The sequence below is a fragment of the Rhinatrema bivittatum genome, chromosome 6 (assembly GCF_901001135.1).
Source record: "Rhinatrema bivittatum chromosome 6, aRhiBiv1.1, whole genome shotgun sequence".
In the NCBI taxonomy this organism is placed as follows: Eukaryota; Metazoa; Chordata; class Amphibia; order Gymnophiona; family Rhinatrematidae; genus Rhinatrema; species Rhinatrema bivittatum.
The window spans coordinates 320,136,363-320,157,630 of NC_042620.1; the positions used below are offsets into that span (position 1 = coordinate 320,136,363).

The 21,268-nt window shown below is 46.7% G+C and overlaps 1 protein-coding gene across 5 annotated transcripts in view; it reads right to left on the reverse strand.

The window, feature by feature from the left end:
• TBC1D8B (TBC1 domain family member 8B) overlaps positions 1-21,268 on the reverse strand; it is a 508,282-nt gene that overhangs the window by 480,855 nt on the left and 6,159 nt on the right. Inside the window, exon 1 of one of the 5 annotated variants that reach the window (XM_029607570.1) lies at positions 910-1,050. The exons of the other annotated variants lie outside the window; for them this stretch is intronic. The gene's annotated coding sequence lies outside the window, so the exon portion shown is untranslated. Of the gene's footprint in view, positions 1-909; positions 1,051-21,268 lie in introns of those variants that run through there. 5 annotated transcript variants of the gene reach the window in all.

Genomic DNA, 21,268 nt, shown 5'->3' on the forward strand with positions numbered 1-21,268 from the left:
CCGGGCCACAAATTCATTTATGAGAAATGTAACATCCTTCTTGGAATATCTCATCTATTTCCGGACCCATGCCATTCAGGGTTTCAAATGTCACACTCAAGATCTGAAACCTAATATGATAATAAACTGATAGCTAGTGCAAATGGTACAACAGTAGCTAGACTGAATCTTTGGTTTTCAATCCTCCAACAATTCTAGCTCCTATGATCTGTTCAAGCTTCTTCAGTAATTTCATAGGCATTGCAATAAATTGCAGCAATCAAGCCTGGCTATCAACGGAGCTTGCATAACTATTTCTAAATCCTTTAATAAGGACAAATCTGTCTGACAGTATGCAAATAACCAAAAGCAGTTTTCATAACTGCTGAAATAAAACCCCCAGATTCCAAGCTAAAAAACAGATTTACACCACCTGATCATTCAGTACAATACTACACATTGAATCAGGCTCCTGAGTTCCTATCCATGACACTTTTGTCTTCAGTCTGAGTTTACTGGATTTACACCAGCTTGCTATATTTGGAAAGCATGTATTATTTTATTTAAAATGTATTAACCATTTATCAACCTAAGTGGTTTCCACAATAACATTTATAACCATAAAACAGCTAAACATATACAAAAAATATTTTTAAAAAATTAGAAAAATTAAAAATTAAAATATAAAACAAATAAGATACATCATAACACTGATAAAAATAAAAAATGATATTTTTTAGACAGCCATAAGCATCAAATCAACTTCTAACTAGACCATCCCACTGACTAATTCTTTTGCTCTCATAATTAAATGTACTGATCAAAGATACACTCTCTAAACCAGCCATAAATAGCTGGATTCTAGATTACAGTCTGCCCTTGGCATCTATGCCCCATTAATATTCTACTGATCTCCTATTCCTCTATTACCTGTAGGAAAACAACCTGTTGCGGCCCCGGTCGCGAGTGCCGCAACCGGGACCTTACCTTCGCTGCATTAGCCCCTCCTCCCTGGGGGTGCGTACGCGTGAAAGGCCAGGAGTTAAAGGGCCTCCTCCCTGGGTGTGCATGCGCGCGAAAGGCCAGGAGTTAAAGGGCCTTTCCTGCTTTGGGCGCCCCGCCTCCCTTTCTGATGTCAGATGCCCCACCTCCCTTTCTGATGTCAGACCCTGGCAAATACTTAAGGCTGGTGCCTGCCTCAGCTTACTGCCTTGCAACAAGTTTGCTTATCATCATTACATTGTGCCTCTGGAGTTCCTGCTTGTAATTATTCCAGTTGCCTGCTTCAGTTCCAGCCTTGATCCTGGTTCCTGTTCCAGTTGCCTGCTTCAGTTCCAGCCTTGAACCCGGTTCCAGTTCCAGTCCTGGTTCGTGTCCGCCTTCAGTGCCAGCCTTGGTCCTGTTCCAGACTTGCCTGCCTTGACCTCGGATCTTCTTATCGGATTCTCCTTTCACCTAAGTCCCAGCAGCCCGGCTCCTACGGGCTCCTCCTGGGGGAGTGCGGACTTCCAGGGTGAAGATCCTTCTCTTCAATCCGTCCAGTATCTGCCTCCCGGCCTGTTCCGCTAGTCCGGAGACTATTTCCATCTTCTCCGTCAGGCCGGCCTAAGAGTCCACTAAACCGTTTTAACAGTTTGCAAGGCCATGGACTCGGCGGATTTGTCAGGTCTTCAGGCAATCCCTGGAATTGCCCAGCATGTGCAGCAACAGCAGCAATGCATGGATGTTCTTGCAGCGACTGTAGAACGACTTGCTAATCGTCTGGACGCCATGCCAGATCCAGTGCCTGCTCTGCCACCAGCTTCAGCGGTAAACATTGGTTCAATTACTCAGCTACAGGCACCGTCACGTTACGCTGGAGAGGCTAAGACTTGCCGAGGTTTTCTGAACCAATGTTTTATATGATTCATGCTGCTTCCTCAACAGTTTCCTACTGATGCCGTAAAGGTGGCGTATATTCTGTCGTTGCTTGATGGGAAGGCTCTCATTTGGGCGTCTCCACTCTGGGAGCAGAATGATCCCTTGCTCAGTAATTTCTCGCAGTTCATCTCTAATTTCAAGTTTGCCTTTGATGACCCGGCTCGCTTAACCACCGCCACCTCGGAACTACTGCAGTTACGCCAGGGTTCCTGCCCTTTAGCAGATTATGCCATGGATTTCCGCACGCTTGCTCTTGAAGTTGGGTGGCGTGATGACAGCCTCCGGGCTGTGTTTATGGAGGGCCTGTCCGGGCATATCAAGGATGAGTTGGCCGCCCGTGATCTTCCAGAGGATCTCAACGGCCTCATAGATTTGGCTGGTCGTATTGATCGTCGCCTCCAACAAAGGGCAAGAGAACTAAGACCCACTCGATGTACCCCGTCTCTAGCTCCTGTATTCTCCAGACCACTATCTTCAGTCCCCTCTCCAGGAGCAACACGTCCTGATTCTGCTTCTGAAGAACACATGCAGTTGGGGCGTACTCCGCTTACCGCAGAGGAGAGACAGCGCCGCCGTACTCTAGGCTTGTGCCTCTACTGCGGTCAAAAAGGCCATTTCCTCGCTCGTTGTAAAGAGCGTTCAGAAAACGCCAGAACCTAGGAGGTCGTGAGGAGCTCCTCCTAGGTTGTGCTGGTACTGCTCCTCAATGTACTGTACCCATCACACTCGAATACCCAGGGGGATCATTGGAGACCCTCGCCTTTTTAGATTCTGGAGCAGGGGGCAACTTCATCCTGGAGGATTTGGTACGCCATTACAGATCCCCACTCGGCCTCAGGAGGTACCACTGCGGATTACCTCCATCCGGGGAACACTTCTTCCAGGGAGAATCTCTGCTTCCACGATACCCTTGACGTTACGCACCGGGGCAATCCACTCGGAGATTGCCTTCCTTGTTCTGGAAAAGGCCGTCCACCCCGTGGTGTTAGGCCTACCATGGTTACAGAAGCACTCTCCGATTATCCAATGGGACACATTACAGATCATGAAATGGAGCCCCTTCTGCTTCGCTAACTGCCTGAAGGTTCCGAGAGTGTCCGTTCTCCCTCTCTTGCACACCACCATCGCTCTACCTGCACCATATGCCGACTTCTCCGACGTATTTTCCAAGACAAAGGCGGAGATCCTGCCTCAACATCGGCCGTTTGATTGTGCCATTGAGCTTTTACCAGGAACGACACCTCCTCGGGGAAGAGTATACCCCTTATCACTACCAGAAACTCGGGCAATGTCCAAATACATCTCGGAGAACCTGGCAAAAGGATTTATCCAACCTTCAAAATCTCCAGCAGGGGCGGGCTTCTTTTTTGTAGGTAAAAAGGACGGGTCGCTAAGACCATGCATTGACTATCAGGGTCTCAATGCCATCACCAAGCGAGATCGTTATCCACTCCCACTGATTCCTGAACTCCTGGATAGATTACAGGGAGCCAGGATCTTCACAAAGCTGGACTTGCGGGGCGCATATAACCTTGTTCATATTCGACCAGGGGACGAGTGGAAGACTGCCTTTAACACCAGGGATGGGCACTTTGAGTACCTTCGTCATGCCCTTCGGACTATGTAATGCCCCGGCAGTATTTCAACATCTCATGAACGAGGTACTTCGTGATTTATTGAATACGTCTGTCATCGTGTACCTGGATGATGTATTAATCTACTCACGGGACTTGTCTTCTCATCGCCTACATGTCCATCAGGTATTACAGTTACTCAGAGACAACGGATTATATGCCAAGTTGGAGAAATGCTGCTTTGAGAAAGAGTCTCTTCCCTTTCTGGGATACATAGTTTCCACCACCGGATTCAAGATGGATCCTGAAAAGGTAGCCATCAGAGACTGGCCCCGGCTGAGGGGGCTAAAGGCGGTGCAGCGTTTCCTCGGCTTCGCAAATTTCTATAGACATTTCATTCCACACTATTCTCGTATCGTGGCTCCTCTCACCGCCCTAACTCGGAGAGGAGCTGACGCGGTGGATTGGCCTGATTCAGCCTGTCAAGCGTTCGAAATCCTCAAAGAGGCTTTTCTACAGGATACGTGTCTTCGTCACCCTGATCCGCTTCGTCCATTTGTCGTAGAGGTGGGCGCATCGAACATCGCAGTGGGAGCTGTGCTTAGTCAATGCACTGACTCCGGTCAGCTCATGCCATGCTCATACTTTTCCAGGAAATTCTCTGTTGCCGAGAATAATTATAGTATTGGGGATAAGGAGTTACTAGCTATCAAGCTCGTCTTTGAGGAGTGGAGACAATGGTTGGAGGGAGCCATCCATCCCGTTACAGTATATACGGACCACAAAAACCTGGAGCCCAACGCTTAAACCCTCGACAGGCCCGCTGGTCTCTATTCTTCAATCGCTTCAATTTCACACTACGCTACCGGCCGGCTGCCAAGAATGTTCGAGCGGACGCACTTTCGTGCTCAACGGAGCTGGAGGAAAAGCAGGACCAGCCCCAATAGATCCTAGACCCCGCAAAGATCAATCTTTCTGGGACCACTGTATGTTCTCTTGGTAAGACGGTGGTTCCCCGACGGTCTCGAAAGGCGGTCTTGCTCTGGGCCCACAATTCTCTTACGGGGGGGTCACGCTGGCCGCGAGAAGACTCTTGACTTGGTAAACCGCTTCTACTGGTGGCCAAACTTGAGGAAAGATGTCCGCGCTTTCGTAGACTCCTGTCCCACCTGTGCAATACAGAAGCTGCAGACGGGGAAGCCTTGGGGTCTACTCCAACCGTTGCCCATTCCAGTGGAACCATGGACCCACATCACCACCGATTTCGTGGTGGACCTTCCAGCCTCAGAAGGGAATACAGTCATCTGGGTAACTATAGACAGGTTCTCCAAAATGGCCCACTTTGTTCCCCTATCCAAGTTACCGTCGGCTCTCGAACTAGCCAGCTTGTTCACTCAACATATCTTCAGGATCCACGGTCTGCCCCAGGACATTGTCTCTGATCGCGGGCCGCAGTTCACCGCCCGGTATTGGAAGGCATTATGTAAAAAGTTCAATGTGCAACTCAATCTGTCCACCGCCTTTCTGTCCAAAGCAATGGGCTGGCGGAGCGCACCAACTGCTCTTTGAAGACTTTTCTTCGCTCCTTCGCCAACGAAAGACAGACTAACTGGGCACAGTTATTACCATGGGCAGAATTCTCGTATAGCAACCATTCTCATGCAGCCACAGGCAGTTCACCCTTTTTCATCATTTATGGGAAACAGTTACGACCACCTCTGCCACTGCCACTTCCTAGTGCAATTCCAGCAGTACAAGCATCCGCTCAGCAGTTGCAATCTCTGTGGACATCCATCCAAGGGAGACTTGCCAAAGCAGCCAGGGTCATGAAAAATTGGGCAGATAGTCACCGACAGCCGGCACCCATCTTCCTTCCCGGAGATCGAGTGTGGCTCAGCACAAAGAACATGCAACTCCGAATCCCATCCCGGAAGTTGGCTCCGAAATACTGTGGCCCTTTTCGTATAGTTGAGCATGTGGGGGCCGTTTCTTACCGGCTACGCCTACCCTCCTCGATGCGTATACATAATGTATTCCATGTCTCCTTGTTAAAACCTCTCATCCTCTCCAGGTACCATCATCAAGATCCTGATACGGCAGATCCTTCCGTGCCCGATGAGCCAACCTATCAAGTTCGGGAGGTTCTGGATGTCCGCTTCCTCCAACGACGATGGGAATATCTACTTGCCTGGGAGGGTTGTGGCCTGGAGGACAACACATGGGAACCAGCTCGTAACATTCTAGATAAGGAACTACTGCTCCAATTCCATCACCAGCATCCCGGTAAACCTGGGCCTTCGAAGAGGGGGCGTAAGAAGGGGGTGGGTACTGTTGCGGCCCCGGTCGTGAGTGCCGCATCTGGGACCTTACCTTCGCTGCATTAGCCCCTCCTCCCTGGTGTGCACGCGCGCGAAAGGCCAGGAGTTAAAGGGCCTTTCCTGCCTTGGGCGCCCCGCCTCCCTTTCTGAAGTCAGACCCTGGCAAATACTTAAGGCTGGTGCCTGCCTCAGCTTACTGCCTTGCAACAAGTTTGCTTATCATTACAGTGTGCCTCTGGAGTTCCTGCTTGTAATTATTCCAGTTGCCTGCTTCAGTTCCAGCCTTGATCCTGGTTCCTGTTCCAGTTGCCTGCTTCAGTTCCAGTTGCCTTATTCATGTCCTCCTTCAGTGCCAGCCTTGGTCCTGTTCCAGACTTGCCTGCCTTGACCTCGGATCTTCTCATCGGATTCTCCTTTCGCCTAAGTCCCAGCGGCCCGGCTCCTACGGGCTACTCCTGGGGGAGTACGGGCTTCCAGGGTGAAGATCATTCTCTTCAATCCGTCCAGTATCTGCCTCCCGGCCTGTTCCGCTAGTCCGGAGACTATCAGGCCGGCCTAAGAGTCCACTAAACTGCTTTAACACAACCTACACATCATCCACAAATAAGTCATAATCTGCCCCTGCCAATTTTAATATCCTACATAATGGTTCGATGAAAATAATAAAAAGGAAAGGGGACAGCACTGATCCTTACAGTAAGGAATTGCTTTTGGTCATTCCTAATCATAAAACAATTAGATTGGCAGAATCCAGAGATAATTTACTACCCGTAGCTGGAGCTGTTGTAGAATAATCTTCCACTTTCATTACCTCAGCAGATATGGTCTAAAACTTAAAAAAAAACAAAAAAAAAAAACCTACAGAAAACTTTTTTAAATTGGCCTACTTTAGAATCCTTAAAAGTAATTTCTGGTAAAGATACTTATTTTATGTGATATTAACATGTTTTATGAGTAAATGCTGGTTTTTAGTTGTTTATGAGTCTTGTCTATGATTTATTAATGATCTTATATATTTTGCTTTATGATTGAGTTTGTTATTTTTGTAAGCTGATCAAAATTTTAGACAATGCGGCACATACATTTTTTAAATAAATACTAAAGGATCCAAGATACAGAGAGAAATCCTCCTCCGTAACCATCGGAGGTCTATTTGTCAGAAATGATATAAACTCTAATTTATCTGGCTGCCCTTAACCAGCCAACCAACTCATGACAGCTGTCCCTATCAAAGACAATAGACAAATACAACAGAACTACCACAGGAATCCTTCCCTTGCTTGATTGCTGTACAGGTTGAGGTCAGCAACATTTCTATGTGGTTCTCGAAACCCAGATTGGCATTTATCCGAAAGATTACAGATTAATTAAGGAGTAAATTTTCAAATTTAGCTGCACATTCAGAGATAAGTTCAATTGTTTCGTTCAGAGAGGGCTTAGATTCATCAGGAGGATTATACACCATCAACAACCAAAAAGTCTATCTTGCTGAGAAGTACTTCAATAAAAAGTAAAAGGTCTCAGTTTCACATCTATGATCTTAAAATTGCCATTAAAGAAAATTGCTATTCCTCCTCTTCCTTTCCTCCCTTTTCAATTCTTATACAAAAATGAGAAAATGGAGTGGAGTAGTAGCCTAGTAGTCAGAGCAATGGGCCCTGAACCAAGGAAGTCAGGGTTCAGTCCCCACTCAAGGAATGCTCAAAACAAATTACTTCTCCCTCAAGAACAAATAAATGCAGGGAATAATTTTTTTTGGGGTGTGTGACTGTGGCTCGGGCAGTAGCAAGTTTGCACTCTGAGCACCAAGGTCCATGGGTTTAAGTCTGCCTTGGAGAAATAGAGAGGGAGGTAGAAAGTGGGTACTAGTCGAGCTTTTGCACATTTAAAACAAACTGGAGAAAATTATTTTTCACTCAAGGCACAATTAAGCTCTGCGGATCATTTTTGTCTAAGCAACATTGTAATATAGAATGCTACTCCAGTGGCAGCTAAACTTTTCAGCAGATCATCTGCAATAATTTGTGGGTTCTATTTTACAGATCTGACCAATTTTTGGACAGTTCTAGCAGATATTTTTCTTGGTCTTTAGAATCTTAACCCCGACTGCAACAGTTCCATCTCTTAATGTTTCTAACTGTTGAAATTGCTTGCTAGAAGAGTTTAGAGAGGTTGTTTTTTTTATAGCCTTCCCCTGCTTTGTAAAAGTGAATTATTTTCATTTCCAAATGCTCAGTCAGTTGTTTAGAGGATTCCATGGTTTGAAATTGGCTTGTGCGATTATCCATTGGAATGGTTCAAATTATTCTTAGAGGATAAGACTTGTCAAGTGAAATGGAACTCTACTACCTCACAGAGCAGTCATCTCAACTGCAGTGTTCCTCAGGGTTCTGTGCTTTCCCTATTCTATTCAACCTGTATTTAGCACCATTAGTTACTCTAAACCAGAGTCTCGGTTTTTCTCCATATTTTTATGCTGATGACATACAGATAATAGCAAACTATCCCTTAACTCAGGGGTCAGGAACCTATGGCTCGGGAGCCAGATATGGCTCTTTTGATGGCTGCATCTGGCTCGCAGACAAATCTTTAATAAAAAAGTAAAAATCTAACAAATCCCCCACCCTCCTGACCCCCCCCCCCCCCCAAGACCTGCCAAAAGTCCCTGTGGTCCAGCGGGGGTCCGGGAGCGATCTCCTGGACTTGGGCTGTCGGCTACCAGTAGTCAAAATGGCGCCGACGGCCCTTTGCCCTTACTATGTCACAGGGGCTAGCGCCGCCATTGGTCAACCCCAGTGACATAGTGAGGGCAAAGGGCCGTCGGCGCCATTTTGACTACTGGCAGCCGACAGCCCAAATCCAGGAGATCGCTCCCGGACCCCCGCTGGACCACCAGGGACTTTTGGCAGGTCTTGGGGGGGGGGGGGGTCAGGAGGGTGGGGGGTTGTAGTAAATTAATTTTGGAGGTCTTGGGGGGGGGCGTCAGGAGGGTGGGGGGGTTTTGTTAGATTTTTACTTTTTTATTAAAGATTTGTCTGCGAGCCCTGGACCCCCGCTGGATCACCAGGGACTTTTGGCAGGACTTGGGGGGGGGGGGGGGTTAGGAGGATGGGGAGTTGTAGTAAATTAATTTGGCAGGTCTTGGGGGCGTCAGGAGGGTGGGGGAGTTGTAGTTAGTATGGCTCTCACGGAATTACATTTTAAAATATGTGGCGTTCATGGCTCTCTCAGCCAAAAAGGTTCCCAACCCCTGCCTTAACTTCTGTTTCTTTGGTGAACTTCATAAGAAGTTAACATAAGAACATAAGGTATGCCATACTGGGTCAGACCAAAAGTCCATCAAGCCCAGTATCCTGCTTCCAACAGCGGCCGATCCAAGTCACAAGTACCTGGCTAATACCCAAACATTAAACAGATCCCAAGCTACTAATGTTGGTAACAAGCAGTCTATATCCCTTACTGATTAATAGCAGTTTATGGACTTCTCCTCCAAGAACTTATCCAAACCTTTTTTAAACCCAACCACACTAACTGCCTTGACATATCTTCTGGCAATGAATTCCAGAGCTTAATTGTGCGCAGAGGGAAAAAGAATTTTCTCCGATTTGCTTTAAATGTGCTCCTTGCTAAATTCATAGTGTGCCCCCTAGTCCTTGTATTAACAGAAAAATTAAATAACCGTTTCACATTTATCCATTCAAGTCCTTTCATGATTTTGTAGACCGATACCATACCCCTCCCCCCCCCAGCCATCTCTTCTTCAAGCTGAACAGGCCTAACCTCTTTAGCCTTTCCTTATAGGGGAGCTGTTCCAACCCTTAATCATTTTGGTTGCCCTTCTCTGTACTTTCTCCAGTGCAGCTATATGTTTTTTGAAATGCAGTGACAAAAATTGCACACAGTAGTCAAGGTGTGGTCTATTGAATGATACAGAGGCATTATGACATCCTCCGTTTTGACATTCCCTTCCTAATAATTCCTAACATTGTTTGCTTTTTTGACCACCACAGCACACTAAGCCAACAACTTCAATGTAACATCAACTATGATGCCCAGATCTTTTTCCTGGGTGGTAACTTCTAAAATGGAACCTATCATTGTGTAGTAACAGCATTTGTTCACATTAAATTTCATTTGCCATATGGACACACAATCTTTCAGTCTCACAAGGACCTCCTGCAATTTATCACAATCTGCTTATTTAACTACAAATAATTTTGTATCATCTGCAGAGATTTGATAACCACACTTGTCATATCTCTTTCCAGATAATTTATAAATATATTAAAAAGCACCAGTCCAAGTGCAGATCTCTGAGGCACTCAAATGTTTACCTTTTTCCACTTCTTTTACCTCCTTACATCAAACACACTTAAAATCAACCCTTCAAAATCTGAAGTTATTTGGTTTTCTAGGACAGCCAAAGGGAATCTTCCCCCACTATTGCTGAAATACTATTCAGTTCAAGGAAGCAATTATATTGGGGGATCATCCTGGATTCTAAGCTTAATTTCTCAGGACAAATTTCCAACATGGTACAATTATTTTATTTTTTTCTATGATTTTTAAATAGTCTTAGGCCATATCTTGACCTCAAGGATTTAAAAACTCACTCATTAATTCTCAGTCATCTTGATTGTTGTAATGCTCTTCTCCGTGGTCTTAATTCTCATCTAGTCAGAAGACTCCAACTTATTCAGAATACAATCGCAAATTTAATATTTAATAAACGAAAATACGATCACATCACTCTGCTGCTGAAACTACTTCATTAAATTCAGTCTCTCTGAATTTAAAATTGGGTGCCTAGCTTTTAAAGCTTTACGGTGAGGTGCACTCTTGTCTAGCTTGTCTCATACTTCCACATTGACTACAATGTCAGCTTCGTTCTTCCCAACTGTAGCTACTAGCTTTACCTTCACCAAGTCAAGTGTAATCTGACTACAGAATACACAAGAAATCAGTTTCTCATACCTTCCACCTAATTTGTGGAACTCCTTCCTGCTGGCTATATTAATTTGGAAAAAGACTATCTAAAGTTTACAAAAACCTTAAAAACTTTTTTTCTCTAAAGCTTCTGTCAGACTGCAAATTCTCCTGTCAGGATTCATTCTCTCCTTTTGTTCTTCTTAGTAATCAAATTTCTTAGTTTACAGCTGGACTCTATGAAGAGTATGAATGAAGAGTAGAGCCATGGAGATGGCTTGCTGGAATGTTAACTACTACCTGGTGAGTACTACCCTTACTCAAAAAAAATCCCTTGCACGGTTAATGCAACCCCAACATTGCTCTTCTTCAAACGGCAAAGGGAAATGTGGAAAAGAGAATTTGCATTCAGATAACAACCAAAAAGGACTGAACTTCACAATAAATAAACATGGGGGTAGCTTGCTTATTTCGGTGGTTACTACCCTAAACCAATTAAGCCTGATACATCACTTTGAATGCATACACAGCGTTGCTCTCTGCTTCAAAGGCAGGGGGTAATGTGGAAAAGAGGATTAGTATTCAGAGACAACAACCAACAAGGACTGAACTTCATAATCTGGGTAAATAAATAAGCGTGGTGGAAGCTTGCTTATTACGGCAGTTTCTACCCTAAACCAATTAAGCCTGATACATCACTTTGAATACATATACAGTGCTGCTATCTGCTTCAATGGTAGGGGGAAAGTGAGGAAAACAGGATTTACATTCAGACCATCCAACAAGGCATTGATCTGTGCAATCTGGGTAAACAAGCATCGGGGTAACTTGCTTGATGCGGCAGTTACAACCCTTAACCATAAGCCTTATGCTCACCTTTGATGCAACTCCAATATTACTCTCTGCATCAATGACAGGGGATGGCAGGAAATTTGAATCAAACAGTTGCCAACAAGAGCTCTGAAGTTGGTGGCTGGTGAAACATAAGTATGGGAAAATAAGAGTGGAAGCTTGCTGGGCCGATTGGTCTTTTTCTGCTGTCATTTCTGTGTTTCTATATTTTGTTTTTTTCAGTTTTCCTTCCCTTCTGTCCTTGGGCTGTGGTGTGGCTGACACAGCCTAGAAGGCAAACCTTTTTACAGAAGCATTTGGTACTAATTAATGTTTTATGACCTAATGTGTTTTTTGTCTATACTGTCTATTGTAATGAATCTCTTGTTTTAAACTATTTATATAATCATGTATACCGCTTAGAATATATTTTGCAATTTGCAGTTTATAAAAATGTATAAATTAATAAGAGCTGGTACTATCCTGTACCAGCTCCATTCCCACAGATTGAGCCTTTGGGATCCAGAGGCCAGCAGGGCTTAGGCAAGAGTCCTGTAAGGAGAGCAGGTAGTGAGCAAACAGTGTCAAGGTCCAGGACAAGGTCAGGGCAGGCAGTGTTGAGGTCCAAGCTAAGGTCAGAGCAGGTGGTAATCCAACAGAGTAGTCAAGAGTCCAAGGCCAGGGTCAAAACCAGGAATCAGAGACAAACAGATAAAACAAGGAAAAGACACTTGGGGGGGGGGGGGGGGGGGGAAACGACGACACCAAGACATGGCAGGGACCAGCAGGGCAAGGCCAGATAAGGTAACAGCAAGGAAGGATAAGTCAAGACAAAAGTGCAAGTCAAAAGAAAGAGATGACTTCTTATGTGCTTGCTCACCCACTGCACTCTGCCTCTCAGCATTTATTAACAGTTCCATCTATTGCATCTGTAGCTGTGGCAGACCCTCTCGGTCTGGCCACAAGATGCCATTATCCCTGTTCTTAGGCCACACTCAATAGGAGCCATCCATCCCTTCAGGCCATCCCACCAGGAGGCTTTGGATTGGATGACTCAATGTTATTTAGCCCAGCCATGTTAACAATCAAGGGATTCAGTTAGAGAGAGCAGCTGCAGAGTAAAGATGCATTTTTTATTCACACCTGGTGAGGCCTCCCTGCCAGAGGATCCTTCTTACTTTAAGTTACAGAAAGATAGGAGAAGAAGTGACATCACCACCCAACATGGCTGCTTAAGCTCCCAACCCAACTTAATCACCCCAGCATCAATCCTCCACGGGCTTTGATTGTGCTCCCTGAGTCCATCTGCAGACACAAAAAGGAAGTTGATTTACAGAAGTTCTCCTTCACAAACGCCACCGTATTGCTGGAGGCAGGCTCTAATGAAGGCCTGCAGGCCAACCCTGCAACCTCGGAGGTGAGCGGAGCAATTGGAGGTGAGGCGGGAGAAGCCGTGCCGACTCGGGCGGACTTTCTAACATGGTTTGGGGCACTACACAAGAACATGGCTGGCCTGAAAACCAAGTTGCAGGGCTTGCTTTCTGAAATGAAAGCAGATATTCTAGAGCTGGGGAGGTGGGTTGAGGACACCGAGGCCCACCTGGAGGATCAGGCCTTAGAGCTGGCAGGCTGCAAGCTAGCCCAAGACAAATTCCTGAAAACGAATCAGGATTTAAGGAACCGCACTGAAGACCTAGAGAATAGTTCTAGGAGAGCGAACTTAAGATTCCGCAGGCTACTGGAGAGCCCTGAATTCACTGATTGCAGGAAAGTGGTTATTGATATCAGTGAACTGGTTCTGGGAATGCGCGCTGACCAAAGGAAATCCCTGCAGTGAAATTAGAAAGGGCGCACAGAGCACTAGGGGCTATTCACAACAACCAGCCGTGTGACATCATAGCTTGTCATCACAGTTTCTCATTGAAGGAGGAAATTGCTGCGGTGGCCCATAAACCTGGGTCTATCATTTGGAAGGGCCATAAGGTGGAAGTTTATCGAGACCTAGCGATCTCGACCATTCGCAAGCGCAGAAAGTTTAGAGAGGTTGTGGCCACCCTGCGCAGGAACAATGTCAAATACCGGTGGCTCTTTCCATTTGGACTGAGCTTTAGCATAGCTAGAGTGACCTCTCAGGTCACGACTGTGGCAGAAGCAGTGGATATCCTGCAAGCTGCAGGTCTGGAAATAACACCTTCTGCTCCTACTGTGCCCATTTCCGGAAGTAGAATAGAAATGATACTCCAAGATGGCAGCATGTGGACAGGGGAGGCAGACGCCTCCAAAGACATTCTGGTGGTTCACTTCCTTCTAGGGAACTCTCCACTTGAACTAGTTGGCATTTTTGGCTTGCAGGCTGGTTGCTTCTTCATTGGGACCAGGGCATTCCTGTATCTCAATTCTCATTCGTTGCCTTAACGTGGAGTTATTTAAGTTTTAGTGCATTGTGCAGGGGGATTCTCCTAACATATACTTTTGTATTCATGGGTGTGTCAGGGCTGGGATGAGGGGGTATGTGGGCTGGAGGAGAGAGCGGTAAGAATGGGTGGTTGAGTTACTGTTTGGATTTGTTCTATGGAGGGGCAGGCCAAATTGTTATCTGCTTGATATAGCTTGATGGGGTATGATAGTTTTAGGGTACTTGCAAATGGCTGGGTTACGTATAATATCTATTAATACTAAAGGTTTAAATACTCCTGCCAAAAGGAGATTTTTTTTATTTCAAGAGGCTAGGAGTTTACAAGCCGTTACCTTTTGCCTAGAAACCCATCTACTTAAATGTACGGAATGGCTGCTGTGGGTCAGGTTCTTTCCTCAGCAGTATTTGGCCTCAGCCACGGTCAAAAAGAAATATTGTGGAGTGGGTATCTTGTTTGTGAAAAGCTTAATAGCAAATGTTAAGGATGTTAGATGTGATAAGGAGGGCAGATATATCGCTCTCAAAACCACGTTTGATGGCATATTGTTTACACTCCTTTCTATATATGGCCCACATACAGAACAAGGTCTTTTTTTTTTTTTTTTTTTTTTTTTTTTTTAAATAGTATTTCTATTCTTCTGGAACAATGGGCAGAGGATCATGTCATTGTAGGGGGAAAGACTTCAACCTCACTAGGTATCCGTATTTAGATAGTTCCAATCCAGGTATGGGGGGCTCCTGATATCAAAGCAGGCTCTTAAAAATCTAACCCGACCAGAGTTTGGCCGATATCTGGTGCTTGCAGAACCCTACAGCACTTAATTACACCTATTTCTCTCACTCACTAGTCTTACTCCTGTATAGACTTCTTTCTTATTGATAAATCTCTGGTGGATCTGATCTCTGAGGCTGAAGTGGGCATTATGACATGGTCCGATCATTACCCGATTTGGGTGAATCTGCGCTTGCAGAGAGGGGGAGGGGGCAGTGCTACTGGCATTTGAATGATAGTTTACTGGATGACAAATACTTTACAGACTACCTCACAGATAATATCCAAGAATATCTGAACCTCAATCAGAATGGGGATGTATCTCCTAGCATAGTTTGGGACTGCATGAAAGCTGTGGTCAGGGGTAAGTTTATTTCCCGGGCAACCTTCCTCAAGAATGAGAGATGTGAACAAAGGCTGTCTCTCATGCAGCGCATTGCTAAACTGAAGTTGAGTCATAAGCGCACTTTGGACCCTCGGAAGCTTGAGGAATTGGAGGTCGTGAGGAGGGAACAACTAAGGCATTAAATCTGCCAAAGATGGTGTCCACTTAGATATGCTCAAGCAAAGGCATTTTGAGCTTAGCAATAAAGCAGGGCGTTTGCTTGCCCGGAAACTGAAGGAGTGAACTGCAATCTTTCATTACTAAAATCAAGGATAAGTTGGGGTCTTTTCTTTACGAATCTGTGGATACAAGTAAGCGATTTTTGGCCTTCTATGAGGAGCTCTATGCTTCAGACAATACAGAGGAAGAACAGGCAATTGGATCACATCTGCAGGGGGTGGAGTTGCCTTCCCTTTCCGTTAGGGATCGTGAGTTATTGAATAGGGCCACTACCCATGCTGAAGTCTTTCAAGCGATTCAGATCCTCAAATTAGGGAAATCACCGGGCCTGGATGGGTTCTCAGTTAAGTTTTATAAAATATTCCATGATGTGGTGATACCACCAATATTAGATATGTTTAATGATCTTAGGAGTGGGGGTTCACTATCATAGGATTCTAATTTGGCTGGGATAATTACTGGCTAAAAGTGAGAGGGATGCCACACTATGTGGGTCTTATAGACAGATATCCTTGATAAACATTGACCTAAAGATTCTTGCTAAAATATTGGTCAGGCGGTTAGGGATGGTAGCACCCTATCTTATTCATGAAGGCCAGTCAGGTTTTGTGCCTGGGAAACTGGCCTCTGATAATGTGCGAAGGGTCTTGGAGCTGATTTGGCATTCACAACATACTCAGACTCCATTAGTACTGCTGGTTATAGATGCCGAGAAAGCCTTTGATAGGGTTCATTGGCCATTCTTATTCAGAGTCTTAAGAGAAAATGAACCTGGACCCTGATTTTATTGGCTGGCTCCATTTCCTATATACGAACCCTATGGCTTGTCTGAAAATTAACGGGGGGCATTCCTCGCCCTTTGAGGTCAAAAGGGGCACAAGGCAGGGCTGTCCCCTCTCGCTAGTATTTGCACTATATCTTGAACCATTTGCGGCAGCAGTGCGATGCTCAGATTCAGGGGATGTTAGTGCAGTCTCATAATTTTAAGTGCACCATGTTCACTTAAAAACTTTTATTTACGGTGACTGACCCAGAGTCTTCCCTCCCAGCGCTGCTGCAGGCTTTGTGAGCATTTGGCAGGATCTCTGGATTTAAGGTTAATGAAGATAAATCGGAGCTATTAAATATTTCAGTGTCTAGTGATGGTTTCACTCGAATTCTAGCACATCTACCCTTCCAAGTGGCCAAAGGATGGGAAAATATCTAGGGGTTAAAACTGGACCTGATATTCAGGGGTTGTTTGGGCTCAACTATATTTCTCTCAGCTCATATTCAAGCTAAGCTTCACTTCATTTGGAAAAGTAGGCCCCCCTAAAGTGTCCAGATCTATTTTGTTTTTGGATAAGCTGAGAGGGGGATCTGCGGGTTCCGCACCTGGAGTGGTACTTTGCTGCCTCTCACTTGAACGCATTGTTACATTGGTATAGGGCTGAAAAGCTGAAACCTTGGGCTCGTATAGCATCACAGTGAGCTGGGGACCCGCCTTTACATATTCAAGCCTGGCATAAAGGAAGGTTTAATCTTTCTGAGTGTGGCCAATCGCAGGACATCCCACAACCAGCCAAAACGATACACCATCATTCATTATTGACTGTACTATGACTATTTTATGGATTATTGCAATATTTTATATTGGTTTACTGTGATTTCCTGCATGTATCTTTGGAACCTCTCACAAATTGCACTATACTTTTAGTTTAAAATTTAAATAGAATTTAATATTGTCAATTTTATTTATTGTTGAGTTACTCATCCTCCTGTCAAGTCAATTTTCTTCTCATTTCAATTTTATCTTTGCATTATCATCATTTAAATGTTTATTTATTTAGGTCACTTACCTATTGTTATGGTTTGTGGGTATGTGGACCCTTGGCCAGAGATGAGAGTTGTAACAGCCTGTGGAGAGGAGCCCCACAGGTCCGCACCGTCAGGAGGCAAGGTATAGGCACAGCGAGGAGCTCTGGGCACAGTAGTGGAGAGATCCCCAGGGACCAGGAGGTAACCCCCGTAGGGTGATAGACAGTAGGTAGTACCTGGAGTGAGACCCTGAAGAGAGAGGCGCCAGGCAAACCGCAGAGCGGAAGGCGCAGGATTAGCCATGCAGAAAGTTCTCCAGGACGACAGCCCCGAGGGGCGGAGCTGCAACGTAGTGGGCATAGACTTGGAGGCACAGGCCAACCTATGAGGCAGGAAAGCTCGGGCCCGGTCTCAGCTGCTGTCGTAGGCAGGAACCCGGAGAGCAGAGGAGTGCCAGCAGTCTAGTAGAGAAGCAGGCCCAAGGAGAGGGACAGATGACAGTCGTTGAATAAACAGGAGCACAGCCCCGCAGCGCGGGGAAGCTCTAGATAGTCTCGAGTAGTACGCGTGACCCGAGGAGCAGAAGAGCGCAGACTGTCTTGCTAGAACACGGGCGCAACCCCGAGGAGCGGGGAAGGCTAGCCAAGAAAATCACAGGTTGCCGCAGTGTTCCAAGGGAGACCCGAGTACCAGGAGCTGTTGCAGAGAAGGACCCAGGAGGTGCAGGCAGAGCCAGCCCGTGCCAGGGAAGCAAGTCCCCGAAAGAGCGCACACTGACCACCGAGGAGCAGGTGCCAAACAGGGTCCAGGAGCAAGACACATAGCGACGTCTCAGGAACACAAGGCAGGAGTTGTGGACTCGTATGGAACTTGTTGCCAAGTCGGCTAGCTGGGGGCGAAGGTGGAGCTTAAGTACAGGAGTCCAATGACATCATCAACCAGGAACACCCCTGAGGTTCCTGCCTAAGAGGCTTCAAAGGCGGGGCCGGGGACGCGCGTGCCTAGGAAGGCCTAACATCAAAGTAGGAAGTAGCAGAGTCCATGCCGCCATGAGGAGTCCCGAGGAACACAGTGGTGTAGGCTGGCCCGCGCTGAGAGCAGACCCAGGGAGGGCAGGAGAGTGATGCAAGCAGCGAGTACTCGCGGTTGCAGCCGTCTGCGACCGACAGACATAACACCTACTACTCTGAGTTATATAATTTTCTCACAGGACAAGCAGGATGGTAGTCCTCACATATGGGTGACATCACAGGATAGAGCCCAATCACGGAACACTTTTGTCAAAGTTTCTAGAACTTTGACTGGCACCTACTGGGCATGCCCAGCATGGCATTAAACCTGCAGCCAGCAAGGGTCCCCCTTCAGACTTCTTTTTTCCGCGCAGCAGTAGCCACGCGGGTTAAGGAGCTCCACAGATTCCTGACAGGAATTTTCCTCACGGAATTACTAAAAACTTTCATACCCCACAGGGGTCCCTCCTTCAACTTTTTGACTCCGCGGTACTCCAGTAAGTTTTTTACCCGTTTTCGGTCGATTCCAGTCGAGTTTGGCCCTCGCGGCCTACTGGCCGTCGACCGTACCGCGGCTCAATTTTTTTCAAAGGCCATGGCATCTAGGTTCCGTCTGTACCCTGACTGTACTCGCACCATGTCCATAACAGACCCTCAAAGTCTGTGTAATGTGTCTCGGGTGCGAGCATGATGTCTTGACCTACACCAAATGTGCATTAATGACACCAAAAGGTCACAAGGCCAGAATGGAGAAAATGGAACTTCTCTTCCGTTCTCAAACCCCGACGCCGTCTATTGTATCGAAGTAGTCTGAACCGGCACCGTCCACTTTGCGCCAGTATCAGCCACTGGCCGGTGACCGCCCAGCATCGACAACTTCTCGGCCTTCAGCTACCTCTACACCCCCCCCTCCCCCCCTCAGGACAGAGGGGATTGTAGAGAGAAACATCGGCATCGACACCGGAAGTCTCGGACCATCGAGGAAGGAAAGTCAGACCTCGCCATCGTCCGAGCCGCCATCGAAAAAAACCCCATCCAGAAAAGGCATCGACCCTTTCTGCAACCGGGTCACCGAGGCAACCTTCACCCGGACAAGTATCGGGAGCCGCGACTCCGCCTTTAACGGTGGTCCCTCCAGCTATGCCTCTGCCTCCTCCTTCCCTTCCGGAGCCAGGGCTGCTTGCTCCAGGTCTCCGTGAAGAACTGGACCGGATGGTCCAGGAGGCCATCGATAAGGCGATGCAAAGACTTCAAGTTCCCCCGACGCAGATATCGGTGCCGGCTACAGAAGAGACCATCGATCCCATTTCGGCAGCATTGGCACCGCTGCTCTCGAAGATGGAAGCGCTTATAGCCGCTTTTCCACCGATGGATCCTGGGTCACAGATGGCTCCGGTGCCTTCCGCACTTACCCTGTTATCGGGTGTGGAAACACCGTTCCGCATTCCTCCATCGGGAGTTTTGCCGATGCCGATGCGTCCATCGGCGCCAATGATCCATCCATCGATGCCCTCATCAGTGCCTCCAGAGCCTAGACTAGGACCTTCAGAAATTCCATCGTCCCGTCCTTCTCAGGTTCCTAGGGGGACAGGTCCTGATCCCTATGATACCTGGACTGGTGATTCATCGCCAGACACCGATGACTTACCAACGCCATCTTCTCCTACTGAAAGTAGGAAGCGTTCTCCTCCAGAGGACCTATCCTTCATAAATTTTGTGAAGGAAATGTCTGAATTGGTTCCCTTCCAATTGCAGACTGAACAAGATGACAGGCAAATGATGGAGCTGTTACAATTCCTGATGCTCCCAAGGAAATAACCTCCATCCCTATTCACCAGGTTCTTTTGGATCTCCTCAAAAAGAACTGGGAACACCCTGGTTCTGTTGCTCCAGTCAACAGAAAAGCTGATACCACTTATTTGGTCCAAACAGCCCCAGGATTCCAGAAATCTCAGCTGGATCACCAATCTGTGGTTGTAGAATCTGCCCAAAAAAGGGAAAAAAGATCAAAACCCCACTCTTCCTTTCCCCCAGGTAAGGAACAGAAATTCCATGCCATTGGCCGGCATGTCTTCCAGGGATCAATGTTCATCTCTCAGATCGCCTCTTACCAGCTGTATATGACCCAGTACAACAGGGTCTTATTCAAGCAGATACAGGACTTTGCAGAGTCCCTGCCTCAGCAATTCCAGGAACAGCTTCAAACCCTGGTACACAAGGGTTTCAAGGCAGGGAAGCATGAAATAAGATCCTCTTATATCTTCGACACCGCTTCCAAGGTATCTGCAACTGCTATTTCGGCAAGAAGATGGGCTTGGCTTAAGTCTTCGGACTTGCGCCCTGAAGTAAAAGACAGATTATCTTATCTGCCCTGCATAGGAGACAATCTGTTTGGCGAACAGATTCAACGGACGGTGGCAGAACTCAAGGAGCATCATGAGACCCTTCACCAGCTCTCTCTGATGCCTTCTGAGTATTCCTCCAAACAGCCATTCAGGAAGGATACTAAAAAGTCATTCTTCCGTCAAAAGAAGTCCTATCCACCTCAGTCTAGAACTCGTTCCACGAGACCTTTCCAAAAGGCCTAGTCTCGTCAGCCACGGAAACAAAAGCTGGCTTTTGACTCCTGCATAGAGAGCAGCAGCCAGCTTCCACTGCCTCAGATACCAGTGGGAGGTCGATTGTGCCATTTCAACAACAGGTGGCACACAATCACCTCAGACCAGTGGGTCCTTGCCATAATCTCTCAAGGTTATCACCTGAACTTTCTCTCCATCCCACCAGACTCCCCACCTCTACCGACGTGGAGAACATCCGACCACTCACTACTCCTGGAGCAGGAGGTCTCCCTCCTCCTCCAGTCCAGAGCAATAGAGCCAGTGCCCTACTCCCAACAAGGCCTAGGATTCTATTCCCGGTACTTTCTAATCCCCAAAAAAATCAGGCGGCGTTCGTCCAATTCTGGATCTACGTGCCCTCAACAAGTACCTCCACTGAGAAAAGTTCAAGATGGTAACCTTGGGTTCCTTCCTTCCTCTTCTGCAAAAAGGAGACTGGCTCTGCTGTCTCGATGTCCAAGATGCGTACACACACACATTGAGATACCTCCATCTCATCACAGGTTCCTGAGATTTCTGGTAGGCCCCAAGCACTATCGGTA